Genomic DNA, 8304 nt, shown 5'->3' on the forward strand with positions numbered 1-8304 from the left:
TGTAGGAGGTCTGTCTGGAAAAAGTCCCACCATTGTTAATATAACAAGAACAGTTTGCAGGGCATCCATGTACCTGGCAGCGAAGGAGAGTGACCTGGAATGTGCATGTGTGAACAATGATTTTACTGTAGTAGTCAGCGGGGGCAGTAGATGTCATTGAGTGAGCATGTGTGGCCATCACATTTAAAATGACTGTGAGAGTAGGACAATGAATCTGCATCAAATTTTGTTTTGAGCTTGAACATTCCTCTGTGGAAGCTATTTCAACGATTCAGAAGGCCGCAGCTATGGGCGACTAGTGATTGGCAGTTTCATCACAACAACGCCCCTGCTCATGCATCGTATCTCATGCAGAATTTTTTGGCAAAACATCAAATCATTCAGGTGACTCAGCCCCCTAACAGCCCAGATTTGGCACCCTATGACTTCTGGCTTTTCCCAAAACAAAATCACCTTTGAAAGGGAAGAAATTTCAGATCATAGATGAGATTCAGGAAAATACAAAGGGGCAGCCACTGTGATTTGGGAGAACTGTGTGAGGTCCCAAGGTGCCTACTTTGAAAGGGATTGAGACATCATTGTTCTATGTACAATATTTCTTGTATCTTCTGTAATACGTATCTCTTTTTTCATGTACATGGTTGGATACTTTCAGGACAAACCAATTAACATACTTACGTTGGCAGCTTCTCGGTGGTGCCTGTGTAGCTCCACCCCCACACTACTGATCCAATTAGAAAACTAGGAGGGAAGCCACGAGACAAAACGATCAGTGAAAGTGTTAGCTGAGGGGCCCAGGGAGAGGGATGGAGAGGTGTACGGCACTTGTTCTGTAGAATGTTCCCGACTGTGAGAAAGGAAGGAAGAATTATACAAGAGAATTCTCTATTTTTTTCCTAAACAACCACAAAGTGCTGTGATCTTAGTATTCACTTGTGGCTTTTAACATGAATATGATCTATTCGTACCACGTGTTGTACAAAGGAAGAGGCACTATGTGGATCCTTTTAATGAACACATAACAGTGATTATGGAGATGATCAAAGCTAGAATCTTTGATTATAGGTGCAGACAGTGATTAAGAGACCCAACTGAAGCCCACTCTTTTATCCAATCTCCTCATGTTGCCTTAGATACAAAATCTCCCTCACTAAGCAATAACCTCTTAGCAACCATGGTCCCCAGTGTGCCCGGTGGAGTGTGTCATAGGCATTCAAAAATCACCTGGAGAATGACTCAGTGGGCACGATGAGTTCTCAAAAACTGGCTAATTATTTTATTCAAATATATACTAAGTTGTTATTTTAAATAATTATGCTGAATACAATGCTGTTTGGTTTAGACAAAGATAAGCAGTTTTATGAGAAATTATATGGGTTAGCTGGAATATGGACATTCATAGGGATAGAATCTGAAGAGTTTGTAAGATTTAATGATTAGTCCGAAGATCAAACTAATTGGGTTCATTCTAACTGTATTAAGATAATAAAATTCAAATCAACCCATAGCAACAGCATTTCCAAGAACTATTTTTGGCTGTTGCCTATGAAACTAAGTGGAAGTTTTATTCGTGCCCTTCTATGTGTGGTGAAAGGAACAGTAAAGTAGGTGAAAGGAACTCTGAGCTCTGGGTTTGGCTTTTTTGAAGTATTTTACGTGATCTTTGGAAAGCACAAATGCACCTGTGCTTGTTTCTTTATCTATAAAACAGCTACCTTTACAAAGAGTTTACCTTAGATCTGCATTATTTTTAGCCTTCTATTTACACTATCTCATTTAATCTTTCCAATATCCATCATGTGAAGACTGACTCCTAATGAGAAAGTTAAATTGTTATTATGTCATTTTTGAGGTTTCTTCTACCTCTAAAGTTCTAGTTTATTCAAAGCAGTTCATTTATTTCCCCAAGGAGAGAGGGAGGAAAAAATACCATGCATGCAACAGAACACGTTGGTAGCTTACCAGGCAAGAAATCTGATGTCCTTTCATCACCTGCCTTACATCTTAATAGCTGTGTGAATTTTGAACTGAAATGTTGATGCATAGTCTAGATTTCTCAACCTCTGGCTACAGAGTTGGGTATTAGTACATGAAATATGACTTCTATCTGTAATAATAGAATCACTGGGGGAATGTGAGTTAATTAGAATATCGCTGCAAAAGCTTGGGCAATAGCCCATTAAATGTCACAACTTCAGCAAACACAGATGGTGGAAAAACACTATTTTATGGAAATATGTTCAAATTATCTTGCTATGGGACAACTTATAACTCCTGTCACCAATGTAACCCCACCGAATGATTGTTCCTGCTATTCTTGAGGGAACAAAGGTATGTACTGTAGCAACACAAAGCAACAGTCCATGTACTCAATATTTTTCTATTTTCGTGAAGACATGGACCAAAGGATTCTAAGAAAATTCTTAAACACTCACCTATACTGCAAGTCACATACACAGAATGATATTTGTGAATATATGTTTTCCTTATCAACAACTATCATCTTTGCTTTCAATGGGAAATGTTTTTCAGGTAATTTCAACATCAAGAATAAATTGCTATTTTGTGTGTATTAGTAAATACTCACATGTCTCTATGTATAAGGAAGTTAGGAACAAAAAAATGTCTAAGTAGATATAAGTAGGGTAATTTGTTTAAGTATAAAAGGATAAAGGAAAAGAAACTCTTATTTAATAAAGCTTTGAGTCCAAGCATGTTTCCTGTTACCAGTAATTATTGCCTAACTTGATAAGCCAGCAAGAAGTTATTGGAAAACGTTTGTGAAAATATAGTATCACTTTAGCACAATCGACCTCTAACTGCCTGCATGAGTAGTCATTGCTCTTTGTCACTGATTTTGCTTATGTCTCTGCTCTGATAGGAAAGGTTGAACTATGGGTACCAAATTCTGGGAAGGGAGTAGCTCCATTGCCATTTGGACTAATTTGAATCTCATAGGACTGCACCACATTGAATTGACTGATACCGGATCTAGAAATAGGTCTCAAATCAATGGTTATGGCAGACACAAAATTAATCTGTTGAAATGTACATGAAGTCATGATGATGGAGACTTGCCAAAGGTTTGTCTAATAACAATGGGATCACCATGATCTGTGATAATTTTAAATACTTACTCTTAAAATTAACAGAGTTTTATGTCAAGAATGCTAAATAACAGAAGCATTTAGGGAAACAAGTAGCACAAAACAGAAGTGGAAAGAGCCATTTAGTATTATAAAAGTATCTGATTATGAAATGTCTGGAAGGCCTAAAAGCCATGCTTTTCAAGTACCTTGAAATATTGTGTTTTGAATAAACTGCTTTCTTTCTGTTTGTTTGTTTTTTATTTTATTTTAATCGTTGTTCAATAGTTTTTTGTCCTTTACTCCCATCCCAGCCCACCTACCTTTCTGTACTACTCGTTTTTATCTGAGAAAGCAGTCCTGGGAAAATTAGTTATGGAAAAAAATAAAATAACAACAGGTTCAACCAATTTTTAAAGACATAAAGTGTTAATTAAAATCAGCAAAATAAAGGTGAAAACTACAAAAAATAATAAAAAAGGAAAATTAGAACAATTGTTGAAGAGCTTCCCTACACCTTACTGTACTAGATTCACTTGTATTAGAGGAAGTATTATTATCTTAAGGTTGATATTTTTGGTCAACCTTAAAGTTGATAGTTAGGATCAAAACTCATGAAGTTTTGGACATACAAGCTTTTTATATCTAATCTTATGCATTTTGAATGGTAGTAGAAAGAACGAACTGACAGCTGGTAGTAATGCAGCCTAATACTGCCACTAGGGGGCGAACTGAGTGAGTGAGGACTCCAGTGGAAGACCCTTCACATTGAACCAATGTGGAAGGCTGGTGTTTTCATAGTTGGCTGAGTTATTGCACTTGAATATAGAAAAAAAGAACATGGATCTTTGTTCATAACAGGGGTAGGGTATGGCTTAGTTGTTAAAAGGTTTGAATTTTCTGCAAGAGATCAAGAGGGGACACATGGGAGGTATTTAATGTATTTTCATAAAAATAACAGTTACAAACTTAGCATTTATCTTTGGTCAGTTTTAATCAAGTCAATGACAATACTGGTATTTAAATATCAGAACTATTCTAAAAGTAGTAAATGTATTCCTTCAGGCCATATAGTAACTATAATTCTCAAGTTGGTATTATTGGTGATGGCCCAATTTTTAGTTTAGGAGTTTCATAAAAAGTAACTTACTGCACTGGCTGGTGTGACTCAGTGGATTGAATGCTGGCTTGTGAACCAAAGGGTCACTGGTTGGATTCCCAGTCAGGGCATATGCCTGGATAGTAGGCCCAGTCCCCAGTAGGGGATGCTCAAAAGGCAATGACACATTCGATGTTTCTTTCTCTCTTTCTCTCTCCTAAGTTAAAAATTTAATATTGCTCATGACGCAGATTCATTGCTGACTTATTTTCAATCAGGGACTGGAGGCTGGGGAACTCAGCAATGGTACCAGCGATCCACAATCTAGATTGACATGATTCAGAGCAGTGCTTCTCATGGCATTCTCAAAAGACAATTAAAAATGGCAAAATACTGTGGAGGGCTTCCAGGGCAGTGTTGCTGAGGTATGTTCCCTGAAGCCTGTTGATAAAATTCAAATAGGACAAAGTGGACTGCTTCAAATTAATTACTATTAGTGTTCAGAATGGGGCAGAAAGAGAAGACCTGGATGAAGTATTTGGAATAGAGCAGGTAATTCCATAAGCTCTTCAATATGATTTTCATGGTCAAGGAAATGGGGTGTGTACTTGGCATTTAAAAGTTCATCTTGAGAATAGAAAAGGCCCATGATTACTACTGAAATTTCAGAGACACGATATTTTCTTGATGGTTACAGATTAAATGTAATCAATTTCTCATGAGTAAATTATTTTGATAAGGCAAATTTATGATAATTAGGAATGCCTTAACTGTTATTCTATTAAATATGGGTCAGTTTACCAAAGAAAATTAAATCACTGTAGTCTTTGTCATCTTGTCAATCCATCTCTGCAATGTAATTTATTGAAAAATCTCAAATGTTTTAATTTTTTAATAGGGATAAGTATTCTTAAGTCCCTTATCTTATCCAAGATCTCATGGACAAGAAGAATCTAGCATATTATGCTTCTTGTTTAAACATAAAAAGTCATTGGCAAAAAAAGAACAAGTCAATTTTAAAAATGAGCAAAAGGTATGAACAGACACCTTACCACTGCAGATATGTAGAAGGCAAACAAGTGTATGAAAAAATGCTCAAAATCACACATTAGTAAGGAATTTTACATTAAAACCTCCAAACACCTAATAGAATGCTGAAAATTCACAGCACTGACAACACCTAACGCTGGCAAGGTTGTGGGGGAACAGGAGTGCTCACTCATCACTGGTGGAGATGCAAGATGGTGCTATCCATTTGGAAGACAGTTTGGCAGTTTCTTATACGATGAACATACTCTTTCTAAAATTGAATTTACTGGGGTAACAGTGAATCACATTATATACATTTCAGGTGTACCATTTTATAGTATGACCTCTGTATACTCTGTTGTGTGCTCCCCATCACAAGCTTTACACTCTTCTTACTCCTCCTACCTCCTTCCCCCAGTAACCACTGTTCTGTTATCTGTATCTATGAGTTTGTTTGTTCATTTTGTTTGTTCATTGTTTTTTGTTTTATATCCCAAATATGTGAAATCACATAATTCCTGTCCTTTTCCATTTGACTTATTTCACTTAGTATAATGTTCTCAAGATCCATCCATGTTGTTGCAAATGGCAGTATTTCATTTTTTATGGCTTAGTAATATTCCATTGTACAGATGTACTCATGTTCATTATATGATCATCCATCAAAGGACTCAGCTTATTTCCATGCCAAAGCTATTTTGAAAAATGCTGTAATGAACATAGGGGCACATATATCTTTACAAATAAGTGGTTCTCTATTTTTGGAGTAGATACCAAGGGAGGAATTGAGGGGCCCTATAGTAGATCTATTCTTAATTTTTTGAGTAATCGCCATGCTGTTTTCCTGAGTGGTTGCACCAGTTCACATTCCCACCAGCAGCAGTGTGTAAGGGTTTCTTTTCTCCATATCCTAGCACTTGTTATTTCTTGTCTTATTGACGCTAACCATTCTAACAAATGTGAGGTTGTATCTTATTGTGGTTTTATTTTCATCTCCCTTATAACTAGTGATGTTGAGCATCTTTTTGAATATCTGTATCATTTGTATATCTGCCTTGGAAACTTATCTATTTAGGTCTCCTGCCCACTTGTTTTAATTAGATGGCTTGTTTGTTATAGTTGAGTTATGAGTTCTTTATATGTTTTGGATATAAACCCCTTGTCAGAAGTATGGTGTGTAAATATCTCCTTCCATTCAGTTGGTTGCATTTTTATTCTGTTGATGGTTTGTTTTGATTGCATAACCTTTTTTGTTTGATATAGTTAAATGTGTTCACATATCTAAGTTTTGGCCAACAGATGTGCATGGAAACACTTGAAACTTTTAAAATGAAAGAGTATGCTTTTCACACTCTTAAAATGAAAGAGCATGCTTTTCACTTCCACTTTTTCCTGCCTTCCAATGATTGGAGAGTCAACGAGAAGGTGAGAGCTAGAGAAAAAATTTGGACCAAGAGATGCAGACATGTTGTGGGGTATGGGAAAATAAGGTAGAAAGAACCTGGACCTCCCAAACCTTGAAGCTGCCACATCCATCCTGAACTGTTTAGTTCATATTGTATTATTTTGTGCCTCTCTCTTAGACCAGCTGAAACTGTATTCTAGCAAGGATACAGTTTTGCCTCATCACAAATATCTTTGTTCTCCATGGCAACCCTTTAATATGCCAAAGGTTCTGTATTGTTTGTCTTAAGCATATTCTATTCTAGAAAATTTTCTCCAATTCCTTCACTAGATTTCATATAACACTGTTTATAGACACCTCACCTTCTGGACCCGTTCTTTATCAATGTTTCCCTGTAATTTTGTTGCTTAGAATGGAAAACACTACTTAGATGTGAACTGAGAAGCACAGAGCAGATTGATTACTCTCAAGATAAGAAGTGCAGGTCAATTCTGAATTAGCTTGTCTAAAAAACTCATTTATTTATTCAGTCAGTCAGTCATTAAGCTGAGATTATATTTCATGATAGGCTATAGGCAGGGAGCTGGTATAACAATGGTGAATGTGATCTGAGTACTTATTGAATTTTCAGTGAATTAAAACATGTCTTCATTAACTCAGAACTTCCCCACATTGTATCAGTGAAATTAATAAGTAAGATACTTAACATTCATTTCATATTTGTAAAATTTTATTGTGTTGTTTGCTTATATGGGTCCAAACTGCTGGGTCCAGTTCAAGGGTTGGTTTTGAGGCTTGAACATGCCCTGGGAAGATACAGGTATTTTTATTGCTCTCAGACATTTCTGGAACTCAGAAAGAATGTATAGAACTGTATTCCCAGGTCTTGAGCATAACAGTTAGGAAGGGGATGGTTTTAACTCTTGCCTTCTCTTCCCCATTCCTGCAATCATTGGAGCATTTTTTCCCCCAAACTTAAGCTGTGGGCTTCAGACATGATGTTTACTGGTGTCCAAATCCTTGGTTCATGTATAATTCTTCTTTCTGCAATAGTTCAAAAGGAGGGGTACTGGCAAGGACATTATGAGCATGGAGTTGTTTCCCTTGAACCACTTACTATTCTCTTCTGCTTAATTTTAGACTCCTTTTGAATTTCTCCCCTTGTTTGCCTGTGCTTTCTCCTTGAAAGCCTCTCTGCCAATACTGTCAAATAATGCCGTTTGCAATGCATCATTCCCTTTCATTCCTTTACAGGGAAACTAGGGCGAGGGGTGGTTAACAACTGTTAGGCTCTAATCATTGAAACACAAGAAAGCAACTGGAGCACTGCTGGGAAGGGGCTTTCACCACCAGCGTGTGTGCAGTCCTGAGCAACTGGGTGCTTTCTTTAGCTCTTAATACCCCCACACAAAGGGCAGTGTTTGCTCCTCATGCACGTGGGGCTTACCCGCCTACTTTTCATTAGTGTTAATGGGGGTCTCTGTGTATAAATCCTCTTCTCTTCCCCAGTAGCGATGGTGCAATAGATGGCAAGAGCTTTCTGCATTTTTGTGCACTGATTGGTTTTAGATGGAACACAAAGGCAAATCTTGGAGCATGAGTGCACTTATTCTCCACACACTGTACTTCAGGCTTTATTAAAACTCACGGGACTTCTGGTCTCATTTGCTGTCCCAGGAATGGCC

The sequence above is a fragment of the Phyllostomus hastatus genome, unplaced genomic scaffold, assembly GCF_019186645.2.
Source record: "Phyllostomus hastatus isolate PE091 unplaced genomic scaffold, TTU_PhHast_1.1 phas_scaffold_501, whole genome shotgun sequence".
NCBI lineage: Eukaryota > Metazoa > Chordata > Mammalia > Chiroptera > Phyllostomidae > Phyllostomus > Phyllostomus hastatus.